At 38.7% G+C, this 12,220-nt stretch overlaps 1 non-coding gene across 1 annotated transcript; it reads right to left on the bottom strand.

Annotated features, from left to right (window-relative positions):
- Nucleotides 1-11,465: 11,465 nt before the first annotated feature.
- Nucleotides 11,466-11,572, bottom strand: LOC115896110. Its single transcript, XR_004056080.1, has one exon. It is a non-coding gene; the product is annotated as a U6 spliceosomal RNA (small nuclear RNA).
- Nucleotides 11,573-12,220: the final 648 nt, after the last annotated feature.

Raw genomic sequence — 12,220 nt, 5'->3', positions numbered from 1 at the left:
TGCACCTGTAATCCCAGCCACTCGGGAGGCTGAGGCAGGGGAATTGCTTGAACCAGGGAGGGGGAGGTTGCAGTGAGCCGAGATCATGCCACTGTGCTCCAGCCTGGGTGACAGAGCAAGACTGCAACAATAAATAAATAGATAAATAAATAAATAGAAAATTAAAAAAAGAAATGGAAAATCTAGATAGACCAATAACTAGTAAGATTATATCAGTTAAAACAATTCTATCAATGAAAAGCTCAGATCCAGATGACTTCATAGGTGTATTCTATCAAACATTTTTTTATAAAAGTATTAATACCAATTATTCTCAAACTCTTTTGAAAAGTTGAAGGAGAGAACCCTTCCAAATTTATTCTATTGTCCATTCAGTATGATGTCGGCTGTGAGTTCTTCATATATGGCTCTTACTATTTTGAGGTATATTTCTTTAATACCTAGATTGTTGAGGGTTTTTAACATGAAGGGATGTTGAGTTTTGTTGAAAGCCTTTTCTGAATCTATTGAAATGATCTTGTGGCTTTTGTTTTTAGTTCTGTCTATGTGGTAAATAACATTTACTGATTTGCATGTGTGCTGAACCAACCTTGCATCCAAGGGATAAAACATACTTGGTTGTAGTGGATTAGCTTTTTGATGTGCTGCTGGATTTAATTTGCTCGTATTTTGCTGAGAATTTTTGCATCTATGTTAATCAAGGATATTGTCCGGAAGTTTTTGTTTTTTGTTGTGTCTTTGCCAGCTTTTGGATTCTGGATGATCCTGGACTCATAAAATGAATTAAGAACGAATCCTTCCTCCTCAATTTTTTGGAGTACTTTCAGTAGGAATGATACCAGCTCTTCCTTATACATCTGGTAGAATTTGTGAATCCATCTGGTCCTGGGCTATTTCTGGTTGGTAGGCTTTTCATTATTGATTCAATTTTGGAACTCCTTATTGGTCTGTGCTGGGATTCAACCTCGTAGGTATATCATCCCACAACCTTCTGGTGTTCACTGCTTTTGATGAGATATGAGCTGTGAATTTTATCCAGGATTACTTATACTTGGAGAGTTGCTTCTCTTTAATTCTTCCTGGATTCTATCTTTGTTTTTGACTTTCAACAGTTTGACTATAGTGTGTCTTGGTGTAGATCATTTTGTGTTTATTCTACTAAAGATGCATTTAGCTTTTCAGATTCATGTCTTCACAAGGAAAGTTTTCAGGCATTATTTCTTCAAATATTCTTTCTGCTTTATTTTTTCTCTGTCTCTCCTCCTGTGCTACTTCAATTATGTGCATTTTGGTACACATGATGGGGTGTCTCACAGGTCTCTTAGTCTCTGTTAATTTTTCTATTTTTGTTTGTTTCTATTCCGCAGGCAGATGGTCACAATTAACTTATTTTCACGCTCACTGATTCATACTTTCACTTCCTCAAATATGTTGTTGAATCCCTTGATGAAATTATTCATTTTAATTATTTTACTTTTAATTACAATTTCCATTTGGTTCTACATTTATTAGGTTTCTTTCTATAATTTCTACTAACAAAATCTTTATTAAAACTCTCTATGTATTAGTCCATTCTCATACTGCTATAGAGAACTGCCTGAGATTGGGTAATTTATAAAGGAAAGAAGTTTACTTGACTCAGTACTGCATGACTGGAGGGTCCTCAGGAAACTTACAGTCATGGCAGAAGGAGAAGCAAACACATCCTTCTTCACATGGTGGCAGGAGAGAAGAGTGCCTGCAGGGGAAATGCCAAACACAAAAAACCATCAGATCTCGTGAGAACTCACTATCACAAGAACAGTAGGGGGAAACCACCCCCATGATCCAATTCCCTCCTACTGCGTCCCTCCAAAACACATGAGGATTATGGGGAGTATAATTCAAAATGAGATTTGGCTGGGAACAGAGCTAAACTGGCATTCTACTTGGTTAAACATCATTCTAATGGTTTTATTTAGTTCTTTGTACATGCTCCTTGAGCTTATTGAGCAGATTTAATGTAGTTCATTTAAACTCTTTTTATCCTATGTGTGGGCAGTACATTTTTGTTTATTTCTATACCTTGTATTTTGTCTTAATAACTGGACCTTTTAAATATTATAATTTGGAAGCTTTGGAAATCAGATTCTTCCCCCCCTTCAGGGTTTGTGGTTGCTGCTTCTTGTGTTCTTGTTCATTGGTGACTTTTTTTCTTTTTTTGAGATGGAGTTTTGCTCTATTCCCCAGGCTGGATGGTTGGAGTGCAGCGGCACAATCTCAACTCACTGTAACCTCAGCCTCCCAGGTCAAGCAATTCTCTTGCCTAAGCCTCCTGAGTCAGGCACATGTTACCACACCTGGCTAATTTTTGTATTTTCAGTAGAGCCGGAGTTTCACTATGTTGGCTAGGTTGGTCTAGAACTCCTGACCTCAAGTGATCTGCCTGCCTCGGCCTCCCAAAATACTGGGATTACAGGTATAAGCCACCATGCCTGGCCATTGGTGACTTTTTTGAACTTTGTTTCTATAGTTTGTATTATTTGTTGTATGCAACCACTAAAATCTATGTTCCATTAGCTTAGTGATCAACAAGTGATTCAACAGAGGTTTTCTAAAATACTCAAAACCACACAAAATCTTCCCGTCATTGTATATTGGCTCTGTGGGTAAGTTGAGGTATGCTTTCAACTCTCAGACAAGCAGTCTATAATTTTGTTTTAGCCTTCTCTTCTTGCTTGTGCAGAATCTGAAGGTTTAACAGAGGAGAGATCTTTTTAAGTTTTTTTAAGGCTTTTTAAGTTTTTTTGAGCATGCACCCAGCCCTTGGCATGTCATGGCTTTTTTGATTCTTGGGATATATGGAAGATCATTTGCATATATGTATACATATATATAAATATATGTATATATAAATTAATATATGTGTGTATATATATACATACCCATATATTATATATATAAATATATATAGAAAAATACATATATATTTTACCTCAAATCATTCATTCTCAAGTCCTTCATTCTAAGCTTTTGGTTTGTCTATTTTTTCTTCAACATTTATTCCTTTCCACAGGCAGCAGTAGCTAATACACTTTCTTTTACATATATTTGACAAATACTGTCTCACTAGCTGCTTCATCACTAGTAGAGTTCCAAGTGGGATAAATACAGGTCCTTTGAAGAGTTCCCAGACAGATCAAGAGAAACAATTACCATTCTTTAAGAATATAGTCTGTTTTGCTTTATTTGGCGTTAGAAAAGTATAGTAGAAGTGGGTTGTTGTCTGCAAAACTACTTCTGAACTCAAGACTAGTTTTGGATCAGAGTAAGATAACATTATTATAAAACTCTCTTATTCAGATTATTTTCTCTACCTTGATTAAGCATTCACCTCGTTGTTGGAAACTTCTATGAATCTGAAGAGTTCTGGTATAGTCAATTCTGAAAGCTTTTCCCAGTTTCTTTACTCGTTTTGGAGTTTCCTACTCTATCACTTTTACTGATGTCACTTACAAAAGTTTTCATTGCTTTTATTTTTAGTTGATTTTGGTTGCCAATGATTTGTTAGAACATTAACTTTTCAATAGTTTAGAATGCAATTGTTATAAGGAAGATTAGATCAGGGGATAGTTGTCATTCAGGTGCTTTCACGTACCAGGTGATTTGTTAATGTGCGAGGCAGGATGAAAGGAGGGAGAAAATAGGAAGTGGGAAGATCATTGATGAGCTTCAGAATACTTTCATTGTAAAGAATTTCAAATCCAGTTAGAAATACTACATCCAGTGTAAATTATAAATAAATACATAAATTAATAAATATGTAAACTGAATTTTGTCTGTGAATCACCATTTTTGGCAAAGATCATGGTTAATGTGTGATAAAATTTTTCAATGATTTTTTTGTAGTTTAGATATCATTTGTAACATTTTAATATTCCTCACTTATAATGACTTTCTCATTTTAAGTGCAGAGGTTGTGGTATCCTAAAACTTTAGCATAGTTTGTTTGTGACAGCCAAAAAATCTTCCATGTCATGCACAGGTTGATTTGAAATTGCACATTTGTTCAGTCCACGTCGTCTGTCTGGTTATAATTAATACACAAATTGTTCCTTTAAAAAACAGTTCGTGCACCAACACAGCATATGTAACAAACCTGTACGTTGTGCGCAAGTACCTTAAAACTTAAAGTATAATTTAAAAAAAATAGTTCAACTACTTTAATCATAGATTTAAGTTAGAAGGAGAGAGGATTCTTTTAAACAGTGATTTAAAGTCCCGTCATCAAATTGTGTCTAGTTCAAAATGTCAATAGAGAAAAGTACCTTCTCTGTCTTTTCTTCTAAAAAATAGATTTTTTTTTTTTTTTTTTTTTTTATTATACTTTAAGTTCTAGGGTACATGTGCATAACGTGCAGGTTTGTTACATATGTATACTTATGCCATGTTGGTGTGCTGCACCCATCAACTCGTCAGCACCCATCAATTCATCATTTATATCATGTATAACTCCCCAATGCAATCCCTCCCTCCTCCCCCCTCCCCCCTCCCCATGATAGACCCCAGTGTGTGATGTTCCCCTTCCCGAGTCCAAGTGATCTCATTGTTCAGTTCCCACCTATGAGTGAGAACATGCGGTGTTTGGTTTTCTCTTCTTGTGATAGTTTGCTAAGAATGATGGTTTCCAGCTGCATCCATGTCCCTACAAAGGACGCAAACTCATCCCTTTTTATGGCTGCATAGTATTCCATGGTGTATATGTGCCACATTTTCTTAATCCAGTCTGTCACAGATGGACATTTGGGTTGATTCCAAGTCTTTGCTATTGTGAATAGTGCCGCAATAAACATACGTGTACATGTGTCTTTGTAGTAGACTAATTTATAATCCTTTGGGTATATACCCAGTAGTGGGATGGCTGGGTCATATGGTACATCTAGTTCTAGATCCTTGAGGAATTGCCATACTCTTTTCCATAATGGTTGAACTAGTTTACAATCCCACCAACAGTGTAAAAGTGTTCCTATTTCTCCACATCCTCTCCAACACCTGTTGTTTCCTGACTTCTTAATGATTGCCATTCTAACTGGTGTGAGATGGTATCTCATTGTGGTTTTGATTTGCATTTCTCTGATGGCCAGTGATGATGAGCATTTTTTCATGTGTCTGTTGGCTGTATGAATATCTTCTTTTGAGAAATGTCTGTTCATATCCTTTCCCCACTTTTTGATGGGGTTGTTTGTTTTTTTCTCGTATATTTGTTTGAGTTCTTTGTAGATTCTGGATATTAGCCCTTTGTCAGATGAGTAGGTTGCAAAAATTTTCTCCCATTCTGTAGGTTGCCTGTTCACTCTGATGGTAGTTTCTTTTGCTGTGCAAAAGCTCTTTAGTTTAATTAGATCCCATTTGTCAATTATGGCTTTTGCTGCCGTTGCTTTTGGTGTTTTAGACATGAAGTCCTTGCCCATGCCTATGTCCTGAATGGTACTACCTAGATTTTCTTCTAGGGTTTTTATGGTATTAGGTCTAACATTTAAGTCTCTAATCCATCTTGAATTAATCTTCGTATAAGGGGTAAGGAAAGGATCCAGTTTCAGCTTTCTACTTATGGCTAGCCAATTTTCCCAGCACCATTTATTAAATAGGGAATCCTTTCCCCATTTCTTGTTTCTCTCAGGTTTGTCAAAGATCAGATGGCTGTAGATGTGCGGTATTATTTCTGAGGACTCTGTTCTGTTCCATTGGTCTATATCTCTGTTTTGGTACCAGTACCATGCTGTTTTGGTTACTGTAGCCTTGTAGTATAGTTTGAAGTCAGGTAGCGTGACGCCTCCAGCTTTGTCCTTTTGACTTAGGATTGTCTTGGCAATGCGGGCTCTTTTTTGGTTCCATATGAACTTTAAAGCAGTTTTTTCCAATTCTGTGAAGAAACTCATTGGTAGCTTGATGGGGATGGCATTGAATCTATAAATAACCTTGGGGAGTATGGCCATTTTCACGATATTGATTCTTCCGATCCATGAGCATGGTATGTTCTTCCATTTGTTTGTGTCCTCTTTGATTTCACTGAGCAGTGGTTTGTAGTTCTCCTTGAAGAGGTCCTTTACATCCCTTGTAAGCTGGATTCCTAGGTATTTTATTCTCTTTGAAGCAATTGTGAATGGAAGTTCATTCCTGATTTGGCTCTCTGCTTGTCTGTTGCTGGTGTATAAGAATGCTTGTGATTTTTGCACATTAATTTTGTATCCTGAGACTTTGCTGAAGTTGCTTATCAGCTTAAGGAGATTTTGGGCTGAGACGATGGGGTTTTCTAAATATACAATCATGTCATCTGCAAACAGGGACAATTTGACTTCTTCTTTTCCTAACTGGATACCCTTGATTTCTTTCTCTTGCCTGATTGCCCTAGCCAGAACTTCCAACACTATGTTGAATAGGAGTGGTGAGAGAGGGCATCCCTGTCTTGTGCCAGTTTTCAAAGGGAATTTTTCCAGTTTTTGCCCATTCAGTATGATATTAGCTGTGGGTTTGTCATAAATAGCTCTTATTATTTTGAGGTACGTTCCATCAATACCGAATTTATTGAGCGTTTTTAGCATGAAGGGCTGTTGAATTTTGTCAAAAGCCTTTTCTGCATCTATTGAGACAATCATGTGGTTCTTGTCTTTGGTTCTGTTTATATGCTGGATTACGTTTATTGATTTGCGAATGTTGAACCAGCCTTGCATCCCAGGGATGAAGCCCACTTGATCATGGTGGATAAGCTTTTTGATGTGCTGCTGAATCCGGTTTGCCAGTATTTTATTGAGGATTTTTGCATCAATGTTCATCAGGGATATTGGTCTAAAATTCTCTTTTTTTGTTGTGTCTCTGCCAGGCTTTGGTATCAGGATGATGTTGGCCTCATAAAATGAGTTAGGGAGGATTCCCTCTTTTTCTATTGATTGGAATAGTTTCAGAAGGAATGGTACCAGCTCCTCCTTGTACCTCTGGTAGAATTCAGCTGTGAATCCATCTGGTCCTGGACTTTTTTTGGTGGGTAGGCTATTAATTGTTGCCTCAATTTCAGAGCCTGCTATTGGTCTATTCAGGGATTCAACTTCTTCCTGGTTTAGCCTTGGGAGAGTGTAAGTGTCCAGGAAATTATCCATTTCTTCTAGATTTTCTAGTTGATTTGCGTAGAGGCGTTTATAGTATTCTCTGATGGTAGTTTGTATTTCTGTGGGGTCAGTGGTGATATCCCCTTTATCATTTTTTATTGCATCTATTTGATTCCTCTCTCTTTTTTTCTTTATTAGCCTTGCTAGCGGTCTGTCAATTTTGTTGATCTTTTCAAAAAACCAACTCCTGGATTCATTGATTTTTTGGAGGGTTTTTTGTGTCTCTATCTCCTTCAGTTCTGCTCTGATCTTAGTTATTTCTTGCCTTCTGCTAGCTTTTGAATGTGATTGCTCTTGCCTCTCTAGTTCTTTTAATTGTGATGTTAGAGTGTCAATTTTAGATCTTTCCTGCTTTCTCTTGTGGGCATTTAGTGCTATAAATTTCCCTCTACACACTGCTTTAAATGTGTCCCAGAGATTCTGGTATGTTGTATCTTTGTTCTCATTGGTTTCAAAGAACATCTTTATTTCCGCTTTCATTTCGTTATGTACCCAGTAGTCATTCAGGAGCAGGTTGTTCAGTTTCCATGTAGTTGAGCGGTTTTCATTGAGTTTCTTAGTCCTGAGTTCTAGTTTGATTGCACTGTGGTCTGAGAGACAGTTTGTTATAATTTCTGTTCTTTTACATTTGCTGAGGAGTGCTTTACTTCCAATTATGTGGTCAATTTTGGAATCAGTGCGATGTGGTGCTGAGAAGAATGTATATTCTGTTGATTTGGGGTGGAGAGTTCTATAGATGTCTATTAGGTCCGCTTGGTGCAGAGATGAGTTCAATTCCTGGATATCCTTGTTAACTTTCTGTCTCGTTGATCTGTCTAATGTTGACAGCGGAGTGTTGAAGTCCCCCATTATTATTGTATGGGAGTCTAAGTCTCTTTGTAAGTCTCTAAGGACTTGCTTTATGAATCTGGGTGCTCCTGTATTGGGTGCATATATATTTAGGAGAGTTAGCTCTTCCTGTTGAATTGATCCCTTTACCATTATGTAATGGCCTTCTTTGTCTCTTTTGATCTTTGATGGTTTAAAGTCTGTTTTATCAGAGACTAGGATTGCAACCCCTGCTTTTTTTTGTTCTCCATTTGCTTGGTAGATCTTCCTCCATCCCTTTATTTTGAGCCTATGTATGTCTCTGCATGTGAGATGGGTCTCCTGAATACAGCAGACTGATGGGTCTTGACTCTTTATCCAGTTTGCCAGTCTGTGTCTTTTAATTGGAGCATTTAGTCCATTAACATTTAAGGTTAATATTGTTATGTGTGAACTTGATCCTGCCATTATGATATTAACTGGCTAGTTTGCTCGTTAGTTGATGCAGTTTCTTCCTAGCCTCGATGGTCTTTACATTTTGCCAAGTTTTTGCGATGGCTGGTACCGGTTGTTCCTTTCCATGTTTAGGGCTTCCTTCAGGGTCTCTTGTAAGGCAGGCCTGGTGGTGACAAAATCTCTAAGCATTTGCTTATCTGTAAAGGATTTTATTTCTCCTTCACTTATGAAACTTAGTTTGGCTGGATATGAAATTCTGGGTTGAAAATTCTTTTCTTTAAGAACGTTGAATATTGGCCCCCACTCTCTTCTGGCTTGTAGAGTTTCTGCCGAGAGATCTGCTGTTAGTCTGATGGGCTTCCCTTTGTGGGTGACCCGACCTTTCTCTCTGGCTGCCCTTAAGATTTTTTCCTTCATTTCAACTTTGGTGAATCTGGCAATTATGTGTCTTGGAGTTGCTCTTCTGGAGGAGTATCTTTGTGGTGTTCTCTGTATTTCCTGAATTTGAATGTTGGCCTGCCCTACTAGGTTGGGGAAGTTCTCCTGGATGATTTCCTGAAGAGTGTTTTCCAACTTGGTTCCATTTTCCCCCTCACTTTCAGGCATCCCAATCAGGCGTAGATTTGGTCTTTTTACGTAATCCCATACTTCTTGCAGGCTTTGCTCATTTCTTTTTCTTCTTTTTTCTTTTGGTTTCTCTTCTCGCTTCATTTCATTCATTTGATCTTCAATCGCTGATACTCTTTCTTCCAGTTGATCGAGTCGGTTACTGAAGCTTGTGCATTTGTCACGTATTTCTCGTGTCATGGTTTTCATCTCTGTCATTTCGTTTATGATCTTCTCTGCATTAATGAGTCTAGCTGTCAATTCTTCCACTCTTTTTTCAAGATTTTTAGTTTCTTTGCGCTGGGTACGTAATTCCTCCTTTAGCTCTGATAAGTTTGATGGACTGAAGCCTTCTTCTCTCCTCTCGTCCAAGTCATTCTCTGACCAGCTTTGATCCGTTGCTGGTGATGGGCTGCGCTCCTTTGCAGGTGGAGATGCGCTCTTATTTTTTGAATTTCCAGCTTTTCTGCCCTGCTTCTTCCCCATCTTTGTGGTTTTATCTGTCTCTGGTCTTTGATGGTGGTGACGAACTGATGGGGTTTTGGTATAGGTGTCCTTCCTGTTTGATAGTTTTCCTTCTGACAGTCAGAAGGACTCTCTGTTGGTCTGTTGGAGATTGCTTGAGGTCCACTCCAGACCCTGTTTGCCTGGGTATCAGCAGCAGAGGTTGCCGAAGATAGAATATTGCTGAACAGCGAGTGTACCTGTCTGATTCTTCCTTTGGAAGTGTCCTCTCAGGGGTGTACTCCACCCTGTGAGGTGTGGGGTGTCAGACTGCCCCTAGTGGGGGATTTCTCCCAGCTAGGCTACTCAGGGGTCAGGGACACACCTGAGCAGGCAGTCTGTCCGTTCTCAGATCTCAACCTCCGCGTTGGGAGATCCGCGGCTCTCCCCAAAGCTGTCAGACAGAGTCGTTCGCGTCTGCACCGGCTCCTGCTACTTCCCCTGTTGGTCTTCAGCTGTGCGCTGTCCCCAGAGGTGGAGACTACAGAGACAGGCAGGCTTCCTTGAGCTGCTGTGAGCTCCACCCAGTTCGAGCTTCCCAGCGGCTTTGTTTACCTACTTAAGCCTCAGCAATGGCGGGCGCCCCTCCCCCAGCCTCGCTGCTGCCTTGAGGATAGATCGCGGCAGACTGCTGTGTTAGCAGTGAGGGAGGCTTCGTGGGCGTGGGACCCTCCCGGCCAGGTGTGGGATATATTCTCCTGGAATGCCTGTATGCTTACAGCGCAGTATTGGGGTGGGAGTTACCCGATTTTCCAGGTGTTGTGTGTCTCAGTTCCCCTGGCTAGGAAAACGGATCCCCTTCCCCCTTGCGCTTCCAGGTGAGGCGATGCCTCGCCCTGCTTCAGCTCTCGCTGGTCAAGCTGCAGCAGCTGACCAGCACCGATTGTCCGGCACTCCCTAGTGAGATGACCCCAGTACCTCAGTTGAAAATGCAGAAATCACCGGTCTTCTGTGTCGCTCGCGCTGGGAGTTGGAGACTGGAGTTGTTCCTATTCGGCCATCTTGCTCCGCCCCCAAAAAATAGATTTTTTAAAGTTTTATCTTCACAGCAAAATTGAATGGAAAGTACAGAGAGTTCTCCTATATTCTCTCCCTGACACACACAGCTTCCTCTGCCATCAATACCTCACACCAGGGTACTACATTAGTTACAAGAATTGAACCAACACTGACATGGCATTATCGCTCAAACTCCATAGTTTACATTAGGATGCACTCTTGTTGTGTATTTCATGGGTTTTGAGAAATATATAATGACAGGTATCCCCCATTATAGTATCATACAGAAGAGTTTCACTACCTTTAAAGTCCACTGGGCTCCACCTATTCATTCCTCCCTGCTCCCTCTCCAGGCAACCACTGATCCTTTTAGTCTCTATACTTTTGTCTTTTTTGGAATGTCATATTGATGTAATTATATAGTATGTAGCTTTTCCAGATTGGCTTCTTTCACATAGTAATATGCATTTAAGTTTTGTTTATATCTTTTTATGGCTTGGTTGCTCATTTCTTTTTAGTATTGAATATATTCCATTATAGAATATACCAGAGTTTATGTATCCATTCACCTATTAAAGAGCATCTTGCTTGCATCCAAATTTTGACAATTATGAATAAAACTTCCATAAGCATATGTGTGCAGATTTTTTTGTGGATGTAATTTTCAATCCAGTTGGGCAAATATCAAAGTGTACCATTGCTGGATCGTATAGTAAGAGTATGTTTAGTGTTATAAGAAATTGTCAAATTGTCTTCCAAAGGTGCTGTACCATTTAGATTCCCACCAGCAACTAAAGAGAGCGTCTATTGTTCCACATGTTTGCCAACATTTAGTGCTGTTAGTGTTTTGGTTGTTAGTTATTCTAATGAGTGTGCAGTGATATCTCATTGCTTTAATCTGCAATTCTTTAATGATGTATGGTGTTTAACATCGTTTTATATGCTTATTTGAAAAATAGAAAGTGTCTTACAAATCTGTCATTCTTGCACAGGGGATAGATATTCTAATCTTCACTGTACCGCTTCAGTTTTAGTCTATGTGATTCCAAAGTGAACACTGTTATGTTTTTTGGATTCCCAAGTTAAAGGATGGGTTAAAACAAACAAGTAATAGGTAATGATTATATGACCTGGAGTTTGCCATTGATGGAAGAACCACTTCTATTTCTGTGAAATAGAAATGAGATCAGAAACCTGTGAATGGAGCAAACAGATTAAGAGACGTGGGAATACAGAAGAGACAGAGAAAAAAAAATTAAATTAAATTAAAAAAAAAAAAAAAAAAAAACGCTGTAGGAAGGAGAAGGTGTGTCAGCCAGAACCAAAAAGGCACCCTAGCTTCAATGTTGGCAGGTATAAAATAGGATAGATTTTGAGATGTAAGTAAAAAAATGTAAGGGGATAGAGGAAGATATTGTAATTTGGTTTAAGAAACACTAAGCAGGTTGTCTCCCAATACGTACCTCTTTCATCTTTTCCTCAAGCCAAGTTTATACAGAATTTAGAAAAATCCATTTTAAAGTGCTGGACATTTTCTTTTTTCTCAAGCCAAGTTTATACAAAATTTAGAAATATCAGTTTTAAAATGCTGGACAAAAGTGTGAATCCACATTTATAGGAAATGATTTAATTGTTTAGGGAGGAAATATTATTTTAAACTCACAACTTGATACCTAGTGTTTCAGATATGTGTGATTTTTAAAATC

Source organism: Rhinopithecus roxellana, chromosome 2 (assembly GCF_007565055.1).
Source record: "Rhinopithecus roxellana isolate Shanxi Qingling chromosome 2, ASM756505v1, whole genome shotgun sequence".
Taxonomy (NCBI): Eukaryota; Metazoa; Chordata; class Mammalia; order Primates; family Cercopithecidae; genus Rhinopithecus; species Rhinopithecus roxellana.
This window is presented reverse-complemented; position numbering and strand designations above follow the sequence as displayed.